We start from the raw sequence: 13,665 nt of genomic DNA on the forward strand, positions 1-13,665 counted from the left end.
TTCCTCCAAATACATTAGCTGCAGCTTTTCTTTATTCATTTCCAGTGCATATCCAGTTTCACGCCGGGGATGAAACAGTGTGTGGGTGACAGCAGTGATTGACTGCTCTGTCGGACGCACTGCCACGTGGATCAAGGTGAGTGCTCGGTGAAAGTTTCCTGGAACGATGCACTTTTCCTTATTACACCGCTGTCACAGTTACACCTGGGGGCCACACAGGGAGGGGTTCTACAGGGTTTCACAGGGTTCTATACAAAGCAGCTCCACACACACACACAAGCTTGTTTTGCATGCTTTATATGGACATAATACATTCCCTAGCCCCTTATGCTAACTTTAACCCTTATAACACAGAGCTTTTTGGCTGCTTTTTTCCAATACTATGTTTAAACCTACAGTTTATACAGAGGCTATAAAAATGTGGAACATATACTGTCTTATATGCTTTTTTTCAGCACAACCTTGGCAATCTGATGAAAACAAATACAACAATTCACCCACTATATAAACACAGCTGAGCAAAAAGTATTCAAAATGTTGTAAAATCAGACTGAATTTGTGAAATTTGGAACTAGGCCACAGTTCAAAGTTCACTTGGCTCGTTTTTATGAACAAAAAGTAAATAAAACCGGTCTATTGTTGTGGCTTCTGCACAATTATCGTAACTTTATATCCCTACTAGAAATGGGATATAAAAGGAATCATCACTTTGACTCAACAACACATAAGAAGACGGAAAAAGAAAAAAACACGGAGCTCAGTATCTTCCCGAGGACATTTCAGATAATTGTATCAGGAATAATAATGCAGCTGATTACTGGTGATGAATTAATTAACACTAATTATTATAACTTGAAACAAAGTGAATTTAAAAAGGAATACGATGCAGCGTGTTGGGTGTGGAAACTCCTTTTGAACTCGCTCCACTCTGAGTCTCTTAAACATGCACCCAGCTCTGATTTTGAATTTCAAGATCATTTATCATACAGTATTGGTGACATGGAGACCAGATCGACCTGGCTGTGCTCTACACGTCTGCCTCCATTCATTTAACAGATGAGGATTTTTTTTTTTGTCTTTTCACTACAGGCACTTAGAGGAAATCTCCACGGTGCATTTGCAGCCAAGCCACGCCACTGAGGACATGAAAGATTTCACTGACTGCACTCGTCGGCTCGGTGAAAATGTTGGAACCCATTGACAGTTTGATGAATCCTTGGCCTGCTGGAACTATGTTACCAACCACAGCAGCGTTTGAGGCCTGAGGGTAAGGTGAGATTGCAGCACTGCCACTAACCAAACCCCGCACGGGAACGGTAATCATCTCTGCATTACCAACTCCGCATGTTTGTTAGGCAGTCGGCTTCTCCGTCCAATCCTCGGAGGCAGCATTGATTCTATCACTTCAGAGACAAAGGAGCTTTCAAAAGCCTTCTGGAAATGAGATCTGTCTAAAGCAATCATGCAACAGTGCGTCGTCAAAAGAAACTTGAGCAGAGCGATGAAAGGGACTCGTGGTTCTTCACCAGCGGGGCAGCCTCTCTGTCTCAGTGCTACCCGCAGGTATCAAAACATGAAGGAAGAAAACACTGTGATACAATTTTAATGAGTGAAAATCAACGGTGCTGTTTTGTTTTTGGGTTTGAACAATAAGAAGTTAAAGCAATATTCGAGCCCAAATTACTTCGATTCTTTGTCTGCCTGTCAATGCAGATTTGGCTTAACTACTAGAACATCCACATAAAAAAGATTTGACAGCTGCTTTTAATGGAATTACTTTTGAAAACAGTGTGTTCTTATGATCAGTCGTATAACCGAGACACTGTTCCAAGAAAGTAATATTGAAAATCAAAATTAAACATTACATTTTGTGATACTGTACTCCAGTCAAAACAAAGATAAAAGAAAAAGGGATTGATAATTAACTAATGGAGGTGTAAAAATGAAGGAAATATCAGTAATTTAGAATAGAAAAGTCTGTTTTTTGAGGTTATGGGAAAGGGTGACAAATGTGGTGAAAGGATGTGGACCCAGGACTTGGATGCAGCGTGAGTGTTTTATTGTTAAACAGCAGCTGAGTGAATTAAAGGATGGAGGGACTGGTCTCCATGGATGGTGTGTGAGATCTGGAGTGAGAAGGGGAGCTGGAGGGCAGCTGGAAGCTTGGAGCCGAGTGACGTGTCGTGGTGGAGACTGCGGCAAAGGAGAAGGTGATTGGCTTTGTGTGAACGAGCAGTAAAACAGCTGTACCTAACAAAGGGACCAGGGAGAGTGTCTTGTTTTGTATCTGTATGTTTTTAAGCTCCTTTGTTTGAATTGTTTTATTTGCACAAACTCACTTTACGCAGCATTATTAACTCCGTTATCTGTCGGTTGCCGATTTATTGTCAGACTTTGCTTTTATGTGTAGTATTCTCGCCTTTAAGTGTTGGGGAAAGTTAATAAAATGTGGACACGCCATCATTCTTAATCACAAGCTGCTTTGCCCTCTAACTGGGAAGAATGATCATTGCCAAGAAATATTCTCCAAGCACTTGTAATGTCTCCTAAGCAACCGAGATCAAAGGCTTTATCCAAGCGAGGCTAGTTTCATCACTCACTGCCAAGCCTTCTGCCATTTAGAGGGAGAAATAAGTCGCGAGAAGAGCCGCTCCATTAACTGAGGAGAAATTCGAGTTTTTCTAGTAGTCACTATTGCGAGTAAGTGAAAAGAAGAAATCAACGGAAAAGCTTTAGATTTTAGAAATACTGAATTCTATATTGAGCATTATATACATTTTCTCTCCTATACAGAATTACAAATGGCTCCAGTTTTGCAGTCCTTCACTCCTGACCTCTGCTAGCTCCCTCGTCGCCAAGGAAACCTTCCCTAGCATCTGGCCCACCTTCTCCACCCCATGCATGTTGAGGCAGATGAGTGTGCCTTCCTCTGGGCCAGAATGATGAGATGGTGCATTTACATTAGCCTGGTGAAGCAGGAGCACTGGAGCATGGAGCATGCAGCCAGAGCATCTGGTGAGTTTGAGCTAACACAGTCGCAGCGCGGTCTGCCTGTAGACAGACGCACTGACGAAGCACTGGCACAGGGGCAGACACACTGGCATGCAGTCAGATCATAAAGTCAGATAAACAATCATATTCAGGAAGTTAATTAGCCATTACTCGTTCAGCCAAACCATTTATCAGCCAAAGAGAGAGACAGACTCCTGGCCTGCACCTCAGTCACTCAGTTAAAACCAGGGAGTGAAATTAGGGAGGAGAAGAAACTGCTTCATTTTACGATTTGGATTTCAAACTCTTGGCTCGGGCAGCGAGGAGAACAGGTTGTCCTGTTCACGGGGAAATTAGAGCGGAGAAAAAAAAGGCATTCTCCGTAGAAATGACTTTGGACACAAACTGCAATCTGCCTCCCAAACACTGACCACTGAGGGGAGATTTTCTGTGGATTTCCGCAACATGAATTCCAATAAAGTTTAAAAGGGACGGCGCTGACGATAGGACATCAGAGTGAATATGTGTAATATATGTGAATTTCCATTAGCAGGTCAAGAGAATGAGTAAGTTAAGAAAAGGAAAGTTGCACTACATCGAGACATGATGTAACAGAGAGTAGGAATAAGGTAGTTCTGTAGGTGAAGTGGGTTAAAAAATGGTGTGCACCGTAGAGTAGCTGAAACCAGCAATAAAAGTAGCACCAATAAGCATTTATTCCACCCTACAATGCAGCCCATGCAGCAAAATGCAGCAGAACTGTCCCAAAACCAAACAGACTGGTTATTATAAAGTACTGGCACTCAGCCTTTTTCATCTCTCATATCTACGTATGAATGGACTATGTGCTCATGCAAATGTGATAACAATCGTGGTGTAATCACTGGCAATGTCAGTATATAAAAAAATAATCAGCCGTTAAACAAGAACACAACTCAACAGGAAAATCAATAACATCCATTTTGAATTCTGCTGGTAAGGCGGTTTCTAACCAGACAAAGGCATCTGTCGAAAATTAAAGCTGCAGTGAATCCGTTTAAATTAGAAATGAATGTCTGTTACATGCAAGCAATTGCCAAATCAATTTACACAATGCTGATTAAGCTTATCAGCTCCCCACTGTACTCTGTATTTCTCATTTGGTGAATTTCCTGAAGTGATCCAGTTTATGCCACAACTGATGAAGGTGAGGAGAAAAACACAACACAACATAGTGCTAGAGGAAAGTGAGACGGCTGCGAGTGGTGAGGATGGCTAAAAGTGCCAGGAAGAGCCCATGATAAGGTTCAGAAGTGGATTCTCCACACATAGATGATCAATAATTCCAGAATAACCTTTCAGCACAACGTAAAGATGAGCAACACCTCATCATGCACCTCCTCCGTTTACAGCCTCACAACTAATGCCGCTTTTCCACTACATGGTCCCGGCATGACTCGACTCACCTCGGCACGTTTTTTTTTTTTTTTGCTTTTCCATTACTGATAGTATCTGGTACCTGGTACTTTTCATAGTACCTGCTCTGGTGAGGTTCCAAGCGAGCTGAGTCTGACACAAGATTCAAACCGAACAATTAATCTCCAACATTTAGCAAGGAAATGTCTAAAATCTCAACATTAAACAGAGGAGTTTTTAGCGACAGCACTGCTGAAAGCCTGCGATCACGAGCAGTGAGCCGCATCGCAACCCCATGAGTTCAGTGACTGTGCCAGACGGAGTCTGTGCTAATAACAATAATAATAATAATAACACATTTTATTTGTAACACACTTTATATTTAAAGGAAAATCTCAAAGTGCTACAAAACAATCAAAAGGAGTTAAAAACAGGCAAGAGTAAAACAAGAAACAATTACAGATTAAAAGATTCAAAGAGAAGTTCTTTGAGGTACTGGGGGTGTTATTATGGATGCACTGGAATGTGATCCAGGCGGAGATGGGAAGCCGGTGTAGTGAGTGGAGAATGAGTGTGATGTGTTTGTGTTTACGTATTCTCTGCAGGATCCTAGCAGCACTGTTTTGAACGAACTGATTCTAATGATTCAAGTGCATCAAAAACAACTGCTTTACCAGTCACTAGTCACTAGTTTGCATGCGTCGGCAGTTTCATGCAGCCGTGCTGTGATGACCATGGCGGGACCATGTAGTGCAAAAAGCGGCATAAATGTGTATCTGTAGCACTTTGACTCTGTGTGTAATAAGAATGATGTAGGAACATGCCTGTCAATGGACAGCATGCATTTATAGATGGACTAGAAAAAAACATGTGCTGAAGAAACAGCCTCAGCTGATTTATTGCAGTATCTTCTGCTGAAAAACCCAGAGAACCTGGTCCATAATATGATTCTGGTAAAATCATTTTCTTTAAAAAGTTTAGTGGCCCAAGGACAGAGCCCTGAGGAACACATTTTCTTGTCCTCAGTCAGAGCAAAAGCCTTTCAGGCGATGTTGTTTATAACTGATCTGTACCTGAAGAACATGGCTCCAAACAAAACTTCCCTGCGGGAACGTTGAAGATAAAAGAAGAAGACAAGCATTTCAATTCTCTCTCTTGTCTCCAGGTTGGGAGGCATTTATACGTAATGGCATATAAACCACCTTTGTGCACCTTTCTGCATGATGTGCTGGGGTGGGGGGGGCACTGATGCATCACCACTGAGCTGCCATCCTATCTGGTGATGTGAGTGTTGTCTCACCTCCAGCAGAGAAACACAGCAGAGCTAGAGCTCCACAAAGCGTTGGGTGTCTCGCTGTTCCTGTGGCCCAGTCACCCCTGAAACTAGGTTCCCTCTTCCATCATGCCTGAGGGAACAATTTAATTAAAGGCCAGCACACCCATCACCGTAGTCTTGACGTGTCCACAGTCAACAAATACAGAGAGCAAATAAATCCCCGAGTGGACAAAGCTCGGGCCCTGCTACACTAACTGTAAATACACACCAACAGATTGTGCTGTAATGACTTTAATTTACTGGTTAAAGAGGCAGGATTTCATCTCATTTAAAGCTTTTGAGTGGTTTTCATAGAGAATAGTCTCGCTGATAGACACTAGTGAATTCAATATTTCCTACCTGCAGTCTGACCTGAATGGGCTTCATTTTTTCATCCAAAACTGTCATAAAGTCCGTCCAGTTCTCTCCTAATGATTCATTAACTTCCAATTTAGTTCCCCCATATTCATTTAGGAATGACAGTGGGGGAATGTTTCAATTTCAGCTTGTTGCTATAGACGCCACGCCAAACCACAGCCGAGTGATTGAATTTTTTGTCATGATGGTGATTTCATATTAACAATAGGTCCATGGTTCTCAAACTGTGGTCCGAGCTCACTTGGAGGAAAGTCAGAAATACTGTTGGAGCGAAGCTGAGGAATTTTGACCCGAGTGCATAGAAAATGAAACAAATAACTAATCTCACTAAACCAGTGTGTGAAGTCTATGTGAGGAAGAGGAGGATGACGAGAGAGCAAATGATCCTATTAATAATAAATCTGCCTCCTGTGAAAAGTCTAGTTGCACCACTGTGTTTAAACGTTAGCAATGTTACTTTGAGAGCTCAGTCAGTGGTAGGAAAATGAAATGATTTGATGCACTTCCTGTTTAATGCTACGCTGTGGCTATTATACGTTATCTTATTTGTGTTGCTCAACTATTAGAAGTAAAAAAAGTAAAGTGTAACTTTTTGTCTCCATTCTTGTTGAAGGTCATCTTCACTATGTAGGAGCTCATTTTCTCCCCAATATTTAGCCCCTTTTTCACTATATAGTGCCGCCTCGGCTCGCCCTCTACACGGTCTGATTGGTTTTCTATTACAATACAGTACTTCCTCACAGGGGCGGGGTCATCACAGCTCAACTGCATGAAATTTGACTTGTAAAGCAGTTGTTTCCAGTTTAACTGAATCATTACAATCAGTTCATTAAAGAGATTAGTACTTCCTGCATGACCGGAGCTGAGGCGAAACAAGTCGAGCTAGTGGAAAACACACCATTTGGTGCAGGTTGTAGAGTAAAACAATGAGATTTGATGAATACGGTATATACGGGATATTTGAAGTGTAAAAAACGGATTATTGTAGTTTGTGTTTATCGATAAATGCATTCTATAAAGTTACCATTAATAGAAACTACACCAATGGAATAAATGGAAATGAGTGGTTGACCAGGAGGTAAGAAATCTACTTACAAAGATCCAGACAATATAACAGTTTGCAGAAATGTTTAGACAGCATATATAAAATATACATGATTTATGAGAAGCAGGTTAATGTATAATGCAAAGTGACTGTTGTTAAAATCCTCTAAAGTCCTCTGGTGACTCATGCGTATTTTGTAAGTAAAAAAAAAAATTCACTGGCACTTTTGTGTAATACAGTTTGATAATTAAACTACCTTGTGATTTCATCTCCCGTCTCTTGTATGTGCTGTTGCTCATTCACCCCAAACAGGGACAGCCAGCGAGTCTGCATTCAAACAAGCCTTTCATCATTTGTCACTGGGCCCAAGGGTAATGAACAGGGTGAATTAGATGTACTCTCTAATTATGGAGAGGACAAAAAGCCAGTCAGGTTCCCTTGTCAAGGTCTCCCTCCTGCAGCACCGCAGGGAGCAGCTTTCACTCATAAATCAGCGGTGGGATACAGATCTGCAGCAGATTAGCGAGAACATAAAGGGGAGAAATATAGGCCCGTGTGGACACGAGACAATCAACCATGTAACGGCCTACGACAGGAAATAAGTAGGGGCCTGGGCCCTCCTGTGTGTTATGGGCATCATAAACATCTGCTGATCAGCATCCGCCAGTGTCCATGTTCTTAGCGGTAGCCGTCGCAGCATCGCATTAACAAAGACACCGTCCTTGCAATCATGGAGTTGGCCCTGACACTAAGGCAACATACATTTGAAATGCCATTTTCAGATAAAGACTATCTGCTTCCTGTAAAGGTTTCAGCTCTGTACCATAAGAAGTTGGCATATTCTTATATTCGTAACACAAACGCTTACTCTGAATCCTCGAGGTAATGACAGTGTTTACCTGCTACCTGGAGGATAAAAGCTGTCAATCACACAGGTGTCCACTCGTATTCGGATTCGAGTTATCGGCTATTTTTCCCTTAAACGGGAACATCCATCCATCTTCTAGCGCTTTATCCACCACATGAGGTTCTCACAGGGAGCAATCCCAGCTGACATCGTGCAAAAGGTGGGTTACACCCTGGACAGATAACATAGAGACAAAACAACCAGTCACACTCACATCTATGGTCAATTGAGAGTGTCCAATTTATCTGAAAATCTGCATGTTTTTGGACTGTGGGAGGACACCGGGGAACCTGGAGAACCCAGAGAATCCTGAGAACCTGGAGAACCTGAAGAAAACCTACACACACACGGGAAGAACATGCAAACTCCATGCAGAAAGGTCCTGCAGACTGGGTCCTGAAACCCGGGTTGTCTTGCTGCAAAAAACTGTGTGGCTTAAATCAGAACATAATTCACACAATTGACTCATGTTTGTCTAACTTCCCAGGAAAATGTTTACTGACGTCATATAACAAGAGAATTATGTTTATTTTCTCATAGACTTCTATTCAAACAGACTTATTTTTGCAGTTAACTGTATTGCCCCCTGGTTCTTGGTTAGACTCACCCTGCAAACTGGAAGAATATGTGTCCTATGGTCCACACTAACACACCTAAAACCCCATGAGTGAGGAGTAATAGGGTCAAAAACGCCTCTGTTCCCTGTGCAATAGCGTTTTTAAATTAGTACTATGGGATTTTACTGTGCAACTGCTGTTTTAGACAGAAGTATAGGTGATTTTACCCAATGTTTTGTTGCATTTTGTGCGATGATTCCACTGTATGATGATTTTGAGTGTTTTATTGTAAGTGTCTCTTTAAGCCTGTCTGTAAACCAGGTTTCCCGTCAAGAACAATAAAATGAACAGGAAGCTGATTCTCTCGTCTCCAGCTGTTTGCCTAGTTTCAGAAAGTTTAACCAAGGAGAGACAACAATGGTGGTAAATAAGAGCAGGTATTTCTTTTATAAGACCAATCATGAGTCGAGTTGTGACAAAACAGAACTGATCAGGAAGTAAAATTCCACTGTTTCATTCCCTTCCGAATGAAAAAGAAATTTGAAAAAATAAAATCATTCAGCATCATTTCTGTGGCTCCACCTAAGAGCAGCATGTGAACATCGATCAACATGCTCCTGCTCCTGCTCCTGCTGATATGGTAGGTTTTCTGCACAGTGATTGCACATTTTAAACGGGCACGGCTGCTCTTGCCCCGGTTGTCATGGTAAGATTAGACGGAGAGGAGACACCCACGCACGTGGCTGTGATCAGTACCAGCCCCTCGTGAATTCCTCACACTGAAACTTACTTTAAGAATACGATGAGTGAGAGTTCACTGACGATGCTGAGATTTTCTGTGCACAGCGTTACCCTGTTGTCCTCATACATCCATTTGTGTCTCTTCTCCACTCAAATTAATTTAAGCTTGAGCGGCAAAACTTATCTGACCCATATAATGAATATAAACATCATGTATAAATATATACCACACATAAAACAACTGTAGTTTGTTGCATTTATGAAGTGTAAGAACTACAAAAAGAAAACTGTTGATATTTCAGTCCCATTTTTAACTGTTAACAAAGGCAAAACTCTCGCACTCAGAACTATGTAGAGCTACTTGAATCCCTCCATTGTTTGGGAACCATTTATACAATACATTTTAAAAATGAAATACATTTTGGGGGGATTTTTTTGTAGTTCATGCTGACATAATTATCTGGATCCAAACATGGACAAGACTATTGGACTATTGGAAAATGGTTTTCAACATCACATTTTAGTGGATGAAATAATAAACCACTTTCATTTATCCCCTTGACCTTTAAAAAGAAAAAAGAAAAAGAAGAAGTGTTCGCTCTGTAAGAAATAATGACATTTTCAAAGCCACAGGTTGCCCAGGTGATTCTGTCATTTGGGCAGATGTGACAGTTTAAATCTGCAGTCTCACTATTAGATATCACCCGTACTTTCACACTCAGAAAACAACTATTTTTACAGTAATCCTGCGTTCTACACCTTTAATGTAAACCCCATTAACTGGATTTTACTCTAATTTGCAAATGCATAAACACAAAATCTAAATATCCTCCTCACACCTCAGACCAACAGACCCTCTCACTGTCCTTCACTTAGTGCACAGGTCAGAGACGGCCTTTATTTGAAATTACTTTCCAGTTATTATGCTGCTTCTGCTGCTGCTGCTGCTGCTGCTGCTGCTGTTGTGGTTGTTGTTGTTGTTGTTATTGTTATTGCTAAGCCTCCCAATCTCATGCTGTAATCGCACATTATTCCCCAGTGACTCTCATGGCAACAGTGATGTGGATTATTGCTTCTGGGTAGTCTCTCTCCTGCATCTCCCAGCAGGACCCTTTTTTTTTTCCCATAAGAAGATTATACACAATCACTGGAAAACGGGGCCGATGCAACAGCTTCACTTCCGATGTGATGCATTGTTATTGTCTCTGAACTCTCTCTGCATTGTGCTGTGAACTGAAGATGTCATTCAACAAAAGCTGAATCAGGATCATTTGTTTTTGCATGTTTTTCAGAATGTCGAGGAAAAGGCCAACATAAACAATAATCTATCAGGGCATATTTTGCAGATTACATGTTTGTAGGACTTGTTAGGTCACATTTTGTTCAGTTGCAGCTTATTTTGCGTTTACATGCACGGTTTAATCGAGCTAAGGCCATAGTCTGACTAAGACAGACAATCGGACAACTTGGCGAGGGGAGAAAATTGATTTATTAGCCTTGTACGTCTGACTCTGCCCCCGTAGGTGGCGCTGTATCGCTCTGTAAGCTACTGTGTGGTGAATCAGTTTCCTGTAGCGAGATGGATCGTGCTGTGGTTCTGCATGTTTCTTACCTGCTGTTCACGTCAATCATTCCAAAAGTGGGTCTTCTCCAAAGCTGTCGTTGTCTCAGCAGGATTAGAGCATTTTAAATTTAGTGCAAACATTTTTCATGTTCTTACAGTCGATAATATCTCAACACTAAGACGGAAAGATAGAGACTTTAATAATAGCTCAAACTGGGAAAACCAAATGTATATATGTGTGTGTGTGTGTGTGTGTGTGTGTGTGTACACATCCATCCATCCATCCATCTTCTTCCACTTTATCCTCCACATAAATCCCAGCTGACATGGTTGCAGACCATCACAGGGCCACATTGAAACAAACAACCACCCACTCTCACACTTACGGTCAATTTAGAGTGTCCAAATGACCTCATTCCTAAATCTGCATGTTCTTAGACTGTGGAAGCAGAAAGGCCCTTGTTCCAACCAGGTTGTGAACCTGGGTCTTCTTGCTGCAAAGGCAGGAGTGCTTAAATGGGAACATAATGTTGAATTAAAGACCTGAAACTTAGTAATACTGTACTTATTGAGACCAGACATCTGCTGTCTACATCAGAAGCCGCGCAATCTCGGGCCATTGCCCTCAGAAACAAATGAATCCTTAAACAAAAGCTGATGGGGAAACATCTAAAAAGAGATTTTTAATTGCACTTCTGTGATGGGATGAAAATCCCAGTCTCCAGCATAAAAGTCTAATGTGCTGTGCTCCCATTCAACAACCTGAAACAGTGAACACTAATTGTTGCGCCGGCTTTAAATGCGTTGCCAATTGGTGCAGAACTGTCCAATTTCAGCGTCATTTGAAGGGATCTTGTTGGTAAAACAGCCCCAGACGCTGCCACTATTTATGCCTGTTTAAGTGCAGTGTCCAGCAAATGACTAAAGGAAATTACTATCTGCAAAATATAATTCATGTCTTCAGCAGCATCAAATGAGCCCGAGGCTGCAGCGCAGATAAAGTTTGAAAGTAATGACAGAGCGACTGACAAATTATTGCTTTTCTGGTCTTTTCATAGTGGATGATGTGAAAAACTTAATCAAAGCTTTATCCTTTAACTGAGGCAATTTAAAGTTAATTCTACTCTCTTATCAGTGGGTGTTTTTTCCCCTTGAATTTCATGTCACTGAAATTTCAAGGTCCTCTTTTTTTGTTTATCTGCAGTGTTTGGTTGTTTTTCCTTTTTTATTTCTTGTGTACACGCTAGAAAAACAAACCAAGAAATGTTTCTTTCACATCTTTTTCCACCGATTTCTGTCCAGATAAATCAGTTTAAAAAATGCAGTAGCACTATTCCATACTTCTGTCTGAGTCACGATTCTCTCTCCACAGAGCACAGTTTAAACTAATATATATATATATATGTATATATACATATATATATATATACATATATGTATATATATATATATATATATATACATATATATGTATTTATTTTATTGTTGTATTTGGCAATGTTCCATAAAGATGCCGCTGACGTGATTTCATCTGTGGATAGAGCATACATGTTGTTGTTTTTTTACTTTATTAGTTGTGCCTTTAAAGGCTTTGAAAATCAACAACTCCTTGTCAACTGTCCATCCCTGTCCAAACATACCAGTTTGTGTGAAATCACATTACTTAAACATGATACACCTGTAAAATATCGTGCAACAAGGCTTTACAACTGTGAGCTCAATTAAAAATGTAAGACAGCTCGCTCCCAGGAACCAATCCCACATGGAACAACAGACAAATACCTATTTTCCACAACAAACATAGACATGAATTTTACATTAAACTTTAAATTGTGAATATACTGAACCATTGCTGGAATTGAAGCTAGTATTTTTCGATTTAACGTCTCTTTTAATCTCTGACAACAAATCAGGGTCATTTTAGGACTTTAGGACGTCTCATTTAATAACTGTTAAAATAGAGAAGAAGAAAAAAGTGGTATAGGTCCATTTAATTTCATGTTGCACTCGCCTGTTTGTTCCACTGTCAACACAAACAGTCATGTTGAGTTTATGGCCTCAATTCTGCTGGTTTTTTTTCCCATTTTGGTAGTTTTCTCTCTGTGCTGACACCTCTTTGAAATGTGCTGTGTATATAAAGTGTATTAATATTAATGGTAAACTGCAGTTGCTACAGCTTGAAACATAAAACATCACTTTCACGGCTCCACACGAAGATTTAAGAGCCGCATATGTGGAAACTGTTGTGGGGGTAAATGTTTGTTGCTTTACTGGATCAACTCATTATTACGAAATCTATCGTTCCTGCATCTTCCGCTGTAAAGTCAAAACTTAATGAGAGAAATGTCACCGTTTTATGTAACGCACAAACACACAGGAGGCGACATGAAACACGAAAAAACATGTTTTACTAATAAATCAGTGGAGCTGCAGCGTCTTTTTGCTAAGTTTTAAGCTGGCGCTAATGAGGCTTGAGCTATCAAGGAAACATTGAAGGCTTTAAAACCTTCTCTATCACGTTCAGTTAATGTAAATGACATAGAAATGTTGTAATTAAAAATATATTAGCACATTACAGCTATGGTGTTTTGGGTTGAGTGTCAGTACTGCAAGAAAGCAAGTGCTCTTCATGTATAAAGTGCTTCGGACAATATTAAAAACAACATATCTAAATGTGCAACCTATTAGGAACGAGACAAACTGGCCACAATAGAGAGGATGTGGATTAAAGTGGTTAATCTGGTGTTAAATCATTGCATTATGATGCCTTCA

The sequence above is a fragment of the Solea senegalensis genome, linkage group LG1 (genome assembly GCF_019176455.1).
Source record: "Solea senegalensis isolate Sse05_10M linkage group LG1, IFAPA_SoseM_1, whole genome shotgun sequence".
NCBI lineage: Eukaryota > Metazoa > Chordata > Actinopteri > Pleuronectiformes > Soleidae > Solea > Solea senegalensis.